Source organism: Panthera onca, chromosome D3 (assembly GCF_046562875.1).
Source record: "Panthera onca isolate mPanOnc1 chromosome D3, mPanOnc1 haplotype 2, whole genome shotgun sequence".
Taxonomy (NCBI): Eukaryota; Metazoa; Chordata; class Mammalia; order Carnivora; family Felidae; genus Panthera; species Panthera onca.
In genome coordinates this window covers 34,632,768-34,648,270 of record NC_138350.1, presented here as the reverse complement: position 1 = coordinate 34,648,270, position 15,503 = coordinate 34,632,768, and the positions used below count along the sequence as shown (strand labels likewise).

General features: G+C 42.2%; 1 long non-coding RNA gene and 1 pseudogene across 1 annotated transcript in view; both read right to left on the bottom strand.

The window, feature by feature from the left end:
- The window catches only part of LOC132665768 (uncharacterized), an 87,918-nt gene that overhangs the window by 37,957 nt on the left and 34,458 nt on the right, over window positions 1–15,503 (bottom strand). The window lies entirely within an intron of this gene.
- Window positions 8,409–13,155, bottom strand: LOC144613847 (adenosylhomocysteinase pseudogene; annotated as a pseudogene).

Genomic DNA, 15,503 nt, shown 5'->3' with positions numbered 1-15,503 from the left:
GGGGAATTTACTTCTAGTCTTTCTAGTATTGCAAGCTACGTTCATTCCTCTCTTACATCCTGTCCCCATGGTAACAGTACTCAGGTGCCATTTTTGCAGTTTTTTACTTAGTAAATTTCAGCATTAATATAATTTTTGCATTGTTGCTATTGTTGTTTATACCAAATTAGAAAGGTTAACAACAAAATGTTATAGACAGAAAACAGAGTAGCATACGCTTCAAAGCACTCAGAAGCAAAATTTATATCCATCCAAGTGTTCTTGGCTTTTTGTTCCAAACTACATGGGAAAAACCCCAGTACCAAATTTTGAGTAGGAAAACATTCAGAATAAAATATGTATAATTCCACTCAGGAGCTAAATCTGATAGGACAGCTACTGGTGAGAGTAATAAAACCGGATAGTGCATTTTCATAAATATTTTTCCAATAGGTATTTTTTTCCCTTTTATTCTTGGCAGAATTGAGGACACATTATCTTAAAATATGACATCTTGGCATATTGAATATCTCAAGCTGAAGGGATTTGAGAAACAGCAGGTACAGGAAGGACTTTCTGATTTTCCCCTGAAAATGGTCTAAGGCTCCTAAAATCACCCTCATGGAGAAGTACCTTTCCTGTTCCTGGAGGAAAGGAGCATTCTTACCTCCAAAGACAGAGGGACTCAGAAGAATATGAAGGAAGACCTTGCTAGGTTTCCCCCAGTTTACTACCTTTAGCTCAGATCCTTTGCCCTATCATATTTTCCAATGACTTCCCCCACTTCATCAAACCTAGCATAAAAACATTCAAGTGTAAACGGTTTCCTTGAAGTCTTCATTTCCTTATGAAGACTTCTGGGTCACATAAACATATAGTAAATAAATCTGCAGGCTTTTCACTTATTAATCTGTCTTTTGTTACAGAGACCCAGCTGAAAACTTAAGCTGGGAAGAGGAAAGATATCTTTCCTCCTCTATGTCACCAACTACGTTAGATTTTGGACTCCGAAGTTTGGATATTGGGTAATTGTTTCACTGTCTGGAGGCTTTGTGTTCAGATATTCTGTTTAATTTAAGAATTACTCTAGGGGTGCCTGGGTGGCTCAGTCGGTTAAGTGGCCAACTTCAGCTCAGGTCATGATCTCCTGGTTCACGAATTCAAGCCCCACATCATGCTCTGTGCTGATAGTTCAAAGCCTGGAACCTGCTTCAGATTCTGTGTCTCCGTCTGTCTCTTCCCCTACCCCGTTCACACTCTGTCTCTCTGTCTCTCTCTAAAATAAATAAATAAATAAATAAATAAGAATTATTCTAAAGATCAGGCTTAATGAACAGATTCTAACAACCTCTCCACAGCCCTTCTGAGTTCTTCCAGGTACAAGTTTCAAGAAGAAAACAACTCAGGCTTAATTGTCTGAAAATAGGACTAGAGAACTTTTTTTTAATCAAATGCTACTAATCCACAAGAAAAGAAAAGAAAATCAGTGATAAGCCACCTAGTTTTGTTTTTCTGCCTTTTTAAAAGTAATTTTATTTTTAAGAAAGATATAAAATCTCCTACTTATCTGCTTTGTATGTGAATAACAAGAACTATAAAGCTTACGTATGAGCTAAAATACATTTTGTTTTTCTATTAAGCCAGTTATAGCAGAGAAACAACAGCAGGGGAGAAAAGTAAGACTCACACATCTCTGTCAAGTGACCATGCAGAGAGAAAACAAGACCCAGAACACAACAGGGAGTTTGGATTCTCATGCAGCAATAGTCCTTTTCCCCCCATGGCCGCCCCCCATCTGATATTTCCCCCATGATTTCCAAAATCTTTGTTTTAGTACAGACCTCAACATAAATATCAATTTCACCAGGATCCAAACACACTTGGGTGTGAACATGGGTCTGCTCACTGGAGCTATGAAATTTCAATCTATAAAACTGCTCACTCCATCTGCCCAACTATCTTTAAACCTTGCCTTTTGGGATTTGGTAAATCAGGAAATCCAAAAGCAGCCAAGACTCCAGATCAAGTCCTAGGCAACACTGTAGGCGGGACCAAGTAAGTCTTGGGTCCTTTCCTCTGAGCTTTTGACACATGGCTAGGAGCAATGGAGGGCCCAACACTTCTACCGCTAGTTACACAACCAAGAAAAATTAGAATAAATATCTGTTACATGAGTGTTTATGACAGCATTATTCATTATATAACAAGGGCGCCTGGTTGGCTCAGTCAGTGGAGTGTCTGACTCTTGATTTCAGCTCAGGTCATGATCCCAGGGTCATAGGATCAAGCCACACTCAGCGTGGCGCTGGCTTAAAAATTCTCTCTCTTTCTCTCTCTCTCTCCCTCCCTCTGCCTCTTTCCCCTGATCTCACACACACACACACACACACACACACACACACACTCTCTGTCTCTCTCTCTCTCTCAAAATAAATCTTTCAAAAAAAAAAAAGATGCAAACAATCCAAAAAAACCTGAAAGCATGGACTAAACAAAGGTGGTATATGCATACTATTTATATAAAATAAATAAAGTTATAAAAAGGAATGAAGCACTGATATGTGTACAACATGGACAAACCTTGAAAACATCATGCTAACTGAAGGAAGCCAGTCAGAAAAGACCACTTACTATATAATTCCATTGACATGGAATGTCCAGGTCAGGCAAATCTATGGAGACACAAAGTAGATTTATGGTTGCTTCCCAGCTGGGGGTCGATGGGTCAAAAGGAAGGTGAGAGCTAAGCGGTATGAGATTTCTTTTTAAGGTGATAAAAATGCTCAACATTGATGGTGGGAATGGCTGCCGCATCAGTGAATATGCTAAAAATCACTCAATTGTACCCTTTAAGTGGACACATTGTATGGTGTGTGAATAATAGTTCAATAAAACTGTTAAAAAATTTAAAAAGGCATAAAGAGGGCCTTGAAGATTCAGAGCAAGACACCCAGAGCTCCACCTCAAGATTTGGTTGTATCACCAATGCCTCATGCATTGTGGGTGCTGCATAAATGCTGAATCGCATTAACTTCAAATGAGCATCTGGCATACCTATGTTCAAAGAAAAAGCATTAATGTGAATCCTGTGAAACACATTCTTTGTCGTCAAAAATCTGTTGCTTAAAATGTCACACCTCGGTAGGTTACCTCCTCAGCAGAGAATCCGAACCAAAACTTGCAGCTTTAATAGCAAAGTAGGTAGGTATTGTATCACATAAACATTTTACATCACCCCAGCAAAGACAGGATATATGCCAGATTTGCATCTATAAAGTGAGGACTTAACACCTATCTCATAAAGTTAACTTGAGAATTAAATAAAATTACATATGAAAGTGCTTAGCAAAGTACGTGAAGCGGAATAAATCCTCAGTAAGCGGCAGTGAGAACTATTACTACCCCATACAAGAAAACTCTTAAAAACCATCCTTACTTATGAATCTGAGTATCCAAATAAGAACCAGGTATCGAATTGTACTGATTTATAATCATTTCAATTTCGTCCACTTCCTGACTTGAAGTGATTTATTTAAGCAAAGTAGTTAACAAAAAAAGTCACTTACCTAAAACTGGCTCATGATAAAGGGAGACATAAGACATGTACCACTTTAATAAACAAATTACTTTCCTTGAATTGAAGTGCAAAGAGAAATCCAATTCTACAATGTATCTGGACAGCTAAGGAGCTGTTCAGTATTTGTGACATGGTCATGTCCACCTCATTGTGTGGCCACAGCTACATAAAACCCTCTTTTTAAAATTCAACACAAATCGCAAGTATTAACGTGTTGGTTTTATATGTGTAGAAAGGATCCAAGAGAGAAAGAGCTTTGCCTTACTGCACACCAAAGGAAGGTCACCAGCCCTGAATATTTCGCTTCAAAAGCATATTTCAAAATATTGGGGAAAAAAGAAAGAATGAAAGTCAGAGGAGTATTTTTCCCGTGGAGTCTACAGGAGAGGATTACTATTGCTGTCATAGCAACCAGCTCACTAGATGGTTTTGCAAAGGAAGTGTCTCCCCAGACCAGCTGCCTCTGCGACGGATAGCAAGTGCGCCGTTCCTCTGCTCTCTTTGCATCCTCCCCACTAAAGTTTCTAGAACACTGATTTCAATTTCTTGGAGACTGTGTCAGGACCCCCTCCCTGTTCCTCTCTATCCCACAGCCAACTCCCTTCCTCAACAAAATTCAAAACTTAGCTCAGTTCTCCCCCTCCCCACCCTGCCCTGTAGTGATAGTGATTGGTCATGTGATAAACCAGGTCTGCCATTGGACATGGAGCCCTTTCTTTAAATTTCATTTATTTATTTATTTATTTATTTATTTATTTATTTATTTTATTTATTTTGAGTAAGAGAGAGAGAGAGGCAGAGGGAGAGACAGAGAGAGAATCCCAAGCAGGCTCCACACTGTCAGCCCAGAGCCCAAGATGGGGCTCTAACTCACAAACCGTAAGATGATGATTTGAGTCGAAATCAAGGATCAGGCACCTAACTGACTGAACCACGCAGGCGCCCCAAGTTTATGTATTTATTTTGAAAGAGATAGAGAGGTGGGGACAGAGAGAAGGAGAATCCCAAGCAGGCTCCACACGGTCAGCCCAGAGCCCAAGATGGGGCTTGAACTCACGAACCACAAGATGATGATTCGAGCCGAAATCAAGAGTCAGGCACCTAACTGACTGAAACACGCGGCGCCCCAAGTTTATGTATTTATTTTGAGAGAGATAGAGAGGTGGGGACAGAGAGAAGGAGAATCCCAAGCAGGCTTTGCACTGTCAGCGTGGAGCCCACAAACCATGAGATCATGGCGTGAGCCAAAACCAGGAGTTGCCATTTGATCATGACCTGAGCAGAAACCAAGAGTCAGACACTTAACCAACTGAGCCACTCAGGCCAGGAGGCAGACCTTTGTACCTTAAAATACAATCCTGGGCTGAGACCCATTCAAGATTGTAGTTTTGAGGCAGTTTTCCCAATTATTGAAACTAAAGCCTGCTCTTGGAGAATGGAAGTAGTGAAGAATATAGTAGTTAGGGGCTTAGACACTGCCGTTATTTACACTTGATGCCAAAGGTCAAGTGTCTCCTGCCCCACTTCTCATGCCTACCCTCCAATGAAAAACAGGGGAAGAGATTTTTATGCAGGTTTTTACTGGGAAATACCATGTGTAAGAGGACAGGGGAAGCGGGATGGGACAGAGGGAGAAGTTCAATTGCAATTCATTTGCAATAGAGGACTCGACTGACCCTGCAGGGAGCAATGGAGCTGTTATGGCCCTTGAAGGCCCACTTCCCTTTGCCTCTCTTTGCCAGAAATTTGAATTGGCAAGAACAGAGACTTGGAGCTCAAAGGAGGTCATTTGGATTGTAGGACCTCAGAGGTCCCCAGGTTTCCTAACACCTGTAAAACAAACTCTACCTGGTGGATGCAGGTATTGCTGACTTAGGTGAATGTGCAGTAACACTGAAAATCATCAATCTCAGACACTGTCCAAGTGTTCCGTTTCTCAACAAGGACATCTTCACTCCCTGAAAGTAGCTCCAGAAGTAATTCCAGACTTTTGTCAAACTCTTCAGAGCTTAATGCTAAAGCTGTAAAAAATGACTTAAAGGTATTCTCCCAGAGAATGAACCCCCATAGCCTGGATCTCCCTGTGCCTACTACATGATTGAGAATTTTAATTAATAATCAATAAAGATGTGATTTTTATGTGCTGCTCACATTCGTCTTTTTAATGCTGCTTCCTTGTGTTGGGATTTTATTTTTGCCAAAAAGGGTATAATTTTCCCTAAATACAGGTATGCGAAAAGAAAGGATGTTGCTTGCATGCTGACTCAAATTGTTCTCTATACAAATACTGTTGAAAAATACAGCGGAGTTATCCTAGTCTTTTTATTAAAATTTAAGCCAAATCCTTTATGAAGACCATAGCAGTGAAAAACAGTGCACTTTCTAAAAAATGCTGCATTAAAAAAGTGCTGCATATAAAATGTTTGAGAAATTTAATTTTATTTCACATGTGCAGACACAAAATTTGGGTGAACACAATAATCAGAGAGCTGATTTTTGCAGATACCCATTGTACTTCTTTACTCTGTTTTAATGCCAGTGTGTATTCGACAAAAGAAAATGGTTTCACAAATTAATTAACTTAAAAGTAAGTGCCAATGTTTTTATTTCAAGAATTGATTTTAGATAATGAAATTTTTTTTTAAGTTGCTGGATAGCTTCTAATGCAGCTAGTTGCTCTGGGGCCCCTTGAGAGATGCTGGTTTTGGGTTCATTTTCCACTGCTGTGAAACAAATTACTACCAACTCAGTGGCTTAAAACAACACCCATTCATTAGCTCACCATTCTGTAGATCAGAAGGTTGGGTGAGCTTGGCTAAGTCCTCTGCTTGGTGTCTCACATGGCTGAATTCAAGAGGACAATCAGGCTAGGCTCTTATCTGGAGTTTGTTCACTTGGAGGACAGAGATCCTCATTTCCCAGCTGTTGGCCAGAAGGTCACTCTCAGTCCTAGGAGCCAATCTTCAACCCTCGTACATTGCCCTCTCCATCTTAAAGGCCAACCAATGGCGTCAAATCTTCCCCTGTCTCTTCTCTTTCTAACTCCCTCTTCTGTTATTAACTGATGAAAATTCAGGGCTTTAAAGGGCTCATGGGAGGTTAGATCCACCCAGATAATCTCCCTAGGCTAAGTTCAAGTGGTTATTAACCTTAATTACATCTGCAAAATCTTTGCCAGGTAACATAACATAAGCGTGGGAATAAAACCAGAAGAAGGTCATGGGCCATCTTAGAACTCTGCCTGCCACGGCCATGTAAAGGACCAAACAGACTGCCAAGGTACTGACATGCACTGTCTGCAACACACTGGCCTCCTTTTTTTGGTGAGCAGAACGTTGTTGAGGTTTATCAGACACCCCTGCAGACAGAGGTGTGATAACCCAGAAGTCTGGGTCACTGAGACTGAGACCTCTGACTTGTCACAACGAGATAGCTCTCCTTAGTGAACATCAGAGGGTAGAGGCCCTTGTACTGAATCCTGACTCACTCATTGATGCCAAGTGGCAGGGAATTTTGCCTCACCAGCACTTCTTCCCCAATGGTTCATCCAGATCAAGAGGGCCCCCTACGGCATTTATGGATAGGGAAGTACAAGTATATAGCACACCAGTTCCTCCTATATATTCAGATGGACATACAAGAACCATGTGCTGACAAGGTGTGCACCAAAGACCCCACCCACAAGTTCATGTTAGCCTCTTTTTCCTGGTGAGATCCCTCCCCAGATCCCATCAGCTCAACCCGAGCTTCTCCCTGACGATGTGATGGTCACGTGGCTGCCTGTATTCAACAGAGCCATAAGAGTTTAAGGTCCTCTTCACCCCGACACCGAACTTCCCCAAAATACTTAGATGGCTGTGTTCTCCTTGGGCACAGGGAGACCTAGCCCTGCCTGTAATCCCTTTTTTCCTTAAAGCACCTGAAAGCCAGGGAGAGGAAGATAAAGAGATGAGAGGATTCAAGGGGAGAGAGCTGCTCTGGCTAGTAAGCAAGGCACCTTTCTTTTCACTTTTCAGTGGCTGCCTGCTCAAGTTCACCTAAACAACTCTTGATTTTTGGCCCACCCAAAATTCTATATCCTCATTGCTGACACCATTTATTTTAGTGCTGGGGATCCTTTGACTCAGCAGCCAAGCCACATTGCCTTTGGGCTGGGATTACAGGATATGATACTCTCCATTCCCCAACCTTACACCTGTTAGGGTGGCTATTACCAAAAGAAAAAAGAGACAATAGGTTTTGGTGAGGATGGAGGGAAATGGAGAGCCTTGTGCGCTGTTGGTGGCAACGCTCCTATGGAAAATAATAGGGAGTTCCTCGATGTAGAAATGTAGAAATGTAGAAGTACCATCTGATCTAGCGATCCTATTTCTGGATATGTGTTTACAGGAATCAACATCAGGATCCTGAAGAGACATTAACACTCCTATGTTCACTGAAGCACTATTCACAACAGTCAAGATGTATAAACAACTTAAATATCCAACCACAGATGACTGGACACAGAAAATGCAGTATATTCATACAATGGAGCATTATTCAGCCTTAAAAAAAAAAAGAAAGAAATTCTAGGGTGCCTGGGTGGCTCAGTCGGTTAAGCATCTGACTTCGGCTCAGGTCATTATTTCATGGTTCATGGGTTCGAGCCCCACATCGGGCTCTGTGCTGACAGCTCAGAGCCTGGAGACTGTTTCGGATTCTGTGTCTCCCTCTCTCTCTCTGCCCCTCCCCAACTCACACTCTGTCTCTCTTTCTCTCTCTCAAAAATAAATAAACATTTAAAAAAATTTTTTAAATAAAAAAATTCTGTAGTATGTGACAATTCAATGAACCTTGAGGACAGTATGCTAAGTGCAATAAGCCAGTCACAGAAGGACAAATACTGCATGATTCCACTTATATGAGGGACCTAAAATTGTCAAATTCATAGAATCATTCAAAGAGTAAAATGGTGGTTTCCAGGGGCTAGGGGAAAGGAGAAATGGGGAGCTGTTAATCAATGGGCATAAAGGTTTTTTTGTTTGTTTGTTTGTTTATATTGAGGGAGACAGAGACAGCATGAGTGGGGAAAGGGGCAGAGAGAGAGGGAGAGGGAGAATCCCAAGCAGGCTCTGTACTGCCAGTGCAGAACCCAATCCAGGGCTTGAATTCATGAATTGTGAGGTCATGATCTGAGCCAAAACCGAGTTGGCTGCTTAACCGACTGGGCCACCCAGGCACCCCCACAAAGTTTTAATTAACCAAGATGAGTAAGTTCTAGAGATTTGCCATACAACACTGTACTTATCAATATTGTATCGTACAATTAAAATTTTGTTAAGAGGGTAGGTCTTGTGTTAAGTGTTCTTGCCACAATAAAATAATTTTTTTTAGGCACCAAATTTTTTATTTACCCACCTTCCTGCTCACTTTAACATCATAAACATTAATTAAGCATTATAAGCCAAATTAATCTTTTTGATCCAGGATTGTGGTAGGAACCATCAAGTTACAAAGAGGTGACAGATCTAAGCCCCTCTCAACCTCTGGCTGTCACTTCTCTTGTCCTTTTTTGGTTCTCCCTTAATAGTAGATTTGAAGCTCTGTAAAATGGGAACTGAAAGTACTGACCTAACTATTCTGAGAAACCTCTTAAACAACAAAATGCCCAGCACTAAGCCAGGCTCTCAGGAACAAACTCCCAATAGTTCCTCCCTGCCCCTTGATACAGTTCATTCTCATCTGTCACGGCTGAGGAACTAGTGAACCAGTAAACTAAGAACATGGGTATAAAGTCCATAGGCCAAGGGAGGGCCTAGATGGTAAAGTGCATGGGCTTTGTGACCACCTTTGCTGACTTCCAGCCTAAGTAAGGACTGACTGAGTGAGCGGTTCCAAACCCCCTGAGCTCATGGCTCCCCATGGGTATTTCCTGTGTACCTCTGTCATGACCAGGGCTTGAGGAAGGGCTTCTCAATTCCCCCTGCCACACTTGGAGCAGCTTGAGGGATGTAGCAGAGGCTAAAGACTGAGTGACCAGCCCCAGAGAGTCAATGGGGGACATTAACAAGCTTATCTCAAAGTAGGTGCCATTTGGGGCGCCTGGGTGGCTCAGTCGGTTAAGCGTCCGACTTCGGCTCAGGTCATGATCTCACAGTTGGTGGGTTCGAGCCCCGCATCGGGCTCTGTGCTGACAGCTCAGAGCCTGGAGCCTGCTTCAGATTCTGGGTCTCCCTCTCTCTCTGTTCCTCCCCTGCTCATGCTCTGTCTCTCTCTCTCCTTCAAACATAAATAAAAACATTTTTAAAAAATTAAAAAAAAAAAAGTTGGTGCCATTTGCTCTTGGGGAAGTGAAGTGGGACCCCAGTGAGGCCAGCAGCTATAAGGCAAACAACAGGCCTGGTTCTCAGTGGCAGTAATGATCAGCCTTGAAGGGGCCATCACGGGACAAGCCCCGGTACGGGGCCTGCTTATCAGTCAGCTTGGTCAGCTTCACATTCAGCTTACGCAGATGAGCTTCAGACACTGCTTCATTCCACTTCTTGAGCAGGAAGTGGACCCCAACAGGGTGCTTGTCTGGGTGGCTCCACAACTCTATCTGTGCCAGCACCTGGTTGGGAGTGAGGTGCTCATCACAAAGCTGGGGTTGTCCATGGTGCAGCCCAGGTTGGCCAGCTGGCCCTCAGTCAACAGGATGTTACAGAGCCCATTTTTCAGTCCATTCTCAGTACACCTGGAGGCTGACATTCGCCTTCTCCACAGCATTTTCATCCAGCCACTTGACATCAATCTCTACGTCGAAGTGTCCAGTGTTACACACAATGGCATCGTCTTTCATCTGCTCAAAGTGCTGGCCGAGGATGATGTCAGTACAGCCCGTGGTGGTGACAAGTATGTTGCCTTCCTGATAGGCCTCCATGGCAGCCTGAAGGGCATTAATGGGGTCCATCTCTGTGATGATGATGCAGGCCCCGAAACCCCGCAGGGCCTGGGCACAACGTTTGCCCACATGGCCACAACCTGCTACCGCTGCCACCTTACCTGCAATCATCACATCTGTGGCCCACTTGATGCCATGTATAAGAGGCTCCTGGCAGCCACACGGGTTGTAAAACTTGCCCTTGGTGACAGAGTCATTGACGTTGATGGCAAGCACCTTCAGCTTCCCATTCGTTGTCATCCCATTGTGGTCTGTTCAGAAATGCCTCGGATGCCTGACAGGAGCTACGGGTACCTTGTGTGAATGAGGTTTGCGAGGTCACTTCCATCGTCCAGAATCATGCTGAGGGGCTCATCCTTGAAGTACGGGGTCTGCTCAGTGCCCCAGAGATACTCCTCAGCCATGTCACCCTTCCAGCCATACACTGGAATGCCAGCCTTGGCAGTGACAGCCGCTGCATGGTCCTGGGTAGAGAAGATGTTGCAGCTGGACCATCGCACCTCAGCACCCACGGCTACGAGGGTCTCAATGAGGACGGCAATCTCCATGGTCATGTGTAGGCAGCCACCGATGCGGGTGCCCTTTAGCAGCTTGGAGGCTGAGTACATCTCCCTCGTGGGCATGAGGCCCAGCATCTCATTCTCTGCAACGTCCAGGGCCTTGTGTCCCCAGGAGGCCAGGCTAATACCGGCGACTTTGTAGGGCAGTTTGTCTGACATGCTGGCAGTGCTTCTGCACAGAGTGATGCACATCGGTGAAGGGGGCTGGCCCTAGGGCTACAGACTTGCACAGGGAGGGTGGCACTGGGCAGGCTAAAATAAAACTTTTCTCAAAGAACAGAAGAAAAGGAGGAGGAGAAAGAGAAAGGAGTAAGAGAAGAAGACTCCCTTACAAGACACTTACCCTCTTCTTTTTTATCAGGGTAAATAGAGATGTGGAGTCGCACAGACTCTAGAGACACTTTTTAAATTCTAAGCTTTCCACCTTGTTACCTGCGTGGCCTTGGACGAGTTATTCAACAGCTCTGTAACTCCATTTCTCCAGCTGCAAGATGGGGATGATAGCATCTTGTTGTAGGGGTGCTATGAGTTAAAGGAGTCAATCCATGCAGACATTTAGCAGAGCCCCGGCCCTCAATACACGTTACAACTGAAGGAGTTGCTGAATGAATGATTTAAACAATAATTCCTATGGAATATGGAAATCAATTAAGTATTTGTTCCCAAAGGAACAGAACACTTGCACACGTATAGTTCTGTTATGTATTCTCTTTTACTGACCAAACAACAATAATGGTGGATATAAGTGTATGTTTTCTTAATAGGAAGGAAGAAGGCGTAGGTTAACTGACTACTGGTCAGGAGAGCTATTTCCGCGTATACTGATTGTTTCACCTTATTCTCACAACCGGCCTGCAAACTGGGTATTTTATCATCATTTTTCCTTAGGATGAAACTTGCCCAAAGTTGAGTAACTTATTCCCGATCACAGTGCCGAGCAAGGTCTGGATGTAAATTCAGGTCTGACTACCACACGCAATCTATCGACACAGTTGTCCCCAAATCTTTTTTGTATGTAGCCAACTGACTTCATCAATGAATAGGATGAACTGAAATCATTCTTTTTGGAGGCATTCAGCTCCAGTAAGAGTTAAATTACTTACTGACTGTGCCAGACTGTATGGCTTCCTATTTAAGCAGGGTATGGGTCTAGGTATACTACTCTGGATGATCAAATCTTTGGTCTAATTGTTAAGTGACATAACTTACAAGAAAGTAAAGTTATAAAAGAAAAAAAAATCACTTGGATTCAAAGGATAAATTGATGCCTAAGAAAAGATGGGATGGGGTTAATGGGGCAGTAATTTGGGGAAATATAATAACCAACAAATTGCCGAATTTTATTTTAGTCAGTATTCTCTTGGCACATACAGACATGAACTACCAGCCACCAGTCAAGTATCATGGAGGTTTTCTGGAGGCCGTGTTTTAAATGTTCAGAAATAGAAGCAACCAGAAAAGTGAATCAAACAAATAAAAGAAAATGTCTTATATTCTTTTTGCCACGGAATTGCCCTTAGCAAATTATCAGTGTTATATTGAAGAGGCTCCAGATATATTTTACTTATTTGCTTATGTAACTTTTACTCACTATTTTCACTTTGTGATGAGTAAAGGAAAATATGGAAGAACAAGATGACCTTTCCATTTTGTCCTACCACAGAAAACAGGAAGAGTGAGCACTGCCATCTTTTGGTTACACAATATAATAATTGAAATCATCACACTTAACAGCCAGAAGAATGCTGTTAGTCATCGCGGAATGAACAGGAACACTTAGTTACCCAGCATGAGTCAGTTCTTTAGACTAGTTCCTCATAACATCTTTCTTCTGGAAAGTAATCACAAAGTTTCCAAAATCTAAATTTTCTTTTAACAGTAGACACAGAGAGAACATGCTGGTGGGTTGTCTAGATTCCCTGGAAGACGGTGGACAGTGCTAATTATATATGATAGTTCTAAAGCATTCGGAGCGGACAAAGAGAAGTAGAGAACTGTTTTTGCGTAATCGTTAAGGCCAATCTCGCAACTGTCCCAGGGGCCAAGAACTTGAACAAAAGGTTGGACTTCTTAGATGAGAAAATGCCATGGCAGAGGCCACCAGATACCGCTGCCGGGTCATTGACCCCAAGCAAGAGAAAAGGTATAGGAAGTCTGGACAGGCACGGGCACATTCCAGAAACTTTTTTTAAGAGCTCCAGGAACTTTTTACGTTGTAAGGAAACACTGTGTTCCTACCTGAGGAAAGCTCTGAGGAGTTTACCAGAAGGTGCTATCTGAGGCCAGCCTCTCAGTTCGCTGCCTTGGCAACAGAGAATCCACAAGACACGACTGATGGCGTGACATATGTTTTACTAACAGCAGTCCTGGAGAAAAGACTTGGAGCAGACAAAGGGTGTATATTTTGAAGAGGAAACTTCCGAATTTGAAGAAAGAGAGGAATCTAAAAAGGAAATATAACCCCCTCATACCACGTATGGATCCAGGGAGGAAGATATCAAAATAAGTTTTTTAAAAGGTTCATCAGGGTGGGACACCTAAGTGGCTCAGGTCGTAATCTCATGGTTGATGGCTTCGAGCCACACACCGGGCTCTGCGCTGACTGCTCTGAGTCTGCTTCGAGTCCTCTGTCTTCCTTTCTCTCTCTGTCCCTTCCATGCATGTTCTCTCTCTCTCCACACCCCCCAAAAATAAATAAACATTAAAGAAAAAAAAGCCTCATCACGGTGCCAGAATATAGAATATAAAATCCAAACGAGGATTTTAGGACTATCTGGGGTAAAAAGGGAAATATGGAAATGTCATACCCGTTGAATGAAAGGAAGCGAACTGAATTTGACCTTTTTTTTAAGATAGCCTCAAGTCTATCCTGATATACTCTCCTTTTGCTGTAGAGACATATCACTTTTCCATGTATACTGACACATTTGTGGGAATAATTCACCTCTTCTTGTTAACAAAACAAAACAAAACATTTCCATAGGGTACCAGAGAACAGACTGGGTAGGGGAAGCTAGGTTTCCAGTCTTACGTCTCCACTAAGCACCCTGAAGTCACTTAGTCTCCTGAGCCTTACTTTCCTGAAGCTATAACATAAGTTTCTTCGATTCTATCATTGCTTCTCAAGCTGGGGTCTGCAGTTACAGATTACTTCCAAATTTCCCAAGGTTCTTTAGTTTAAGATATATCAGACTAGATCATTTCTAATGGACTTAGCTCTAAAATTCTAAGAGAAAAAAATTCTTTTCCTTCACTAAATTCCTCAGGACCTAAAGGGGGAAGAAAAGTCAACTTGTTTTTTTTTTTTTCCCCTCTGTGTTCCTTCTCCCTTTCTTACAGTTATTCTATTCTTCTGAGTTTCTAGAGCAGTGCCTTCCAAAAGAAATACATGTAACTTCAAATTTTATGGTGGTCACATCTTTAAAAGTAAAAAGAAACAGGTGATGTTAATGTTAATATTATAGTTTATCTAATCCATTATATCCAAAATATTATCACTTTGACATCTCAGCATTGTAAAACTTAATAAGATGGTTCAGTCTTTTTTCACACTATGTCTTCAGAATCTGATGTGTATTTTACATTTATAACACATCTCAATTCAAACTGGCCACATTGAGAGTGCTCAATAGTCACGTGTGGCTGATTTTGGAAGATCCTATGTTTATGTTCTAGGAGTGGACAGCATGTGAATAGAGCCCTCTTGATGGAAAGCTAATAATCCACTGTCCATGTTTTCTGAAAAATAGCCCTGCTGGCTTACCCAACCCCTGAACCTGGAGAAAGTCTAGAATTCACAGAAAAGGCTCAGAATCTGAAAGAACTCCTTTCTACCCAAAAACGCCCCAGTACAAATGCTTCCTTCCTCAAGGTCATCAGTCCATCCTTCCCAGAACACTTGAAATGCTATGTCTTTCCTTTCTTACCCTAGTGCTGCTTCTGCACAACAAAACTGAAAGTGTTTTTCTTAACAGACCGTTCCCCCGGGAAGCAAGTAATTATCTCTCTGTCTTTGGATTCAAGCAGATAGTGATTACCCACAAAATCCCTGCTGTAGACACAATAAGCATTTGTATTAGTGTTCCTCGTTTTTTTAAATGATACGGAAACTTCCATTAATTCACCAATTCTATTGCAGGAGACCTGATTCAGAGACTGTTCGCAATTGATGCATTTTTTTTGTTATATGACATGATGGCAAAAGAGAATAGAAATGACTAGAATCTAATCTGGACATCTGCGATCTGGATTTCAGCGTGAGACATAATGCCTGTCCTTTTATATGAAGACCTGGAATACTGAGTAAAGGAAGTAAACAAGAAATTTTGCAAATTGAGATGAAGTAGACTATTTTGCACGGGAGAAGATAAAGGTTTTTTGTTTTTTGTTTTTTTGTTTTTTTTCCATTTAGCCAACACACTAAGTAAAACAAAAGTACCATATGTGTATAAAAGTCAGAGCTTCCTAG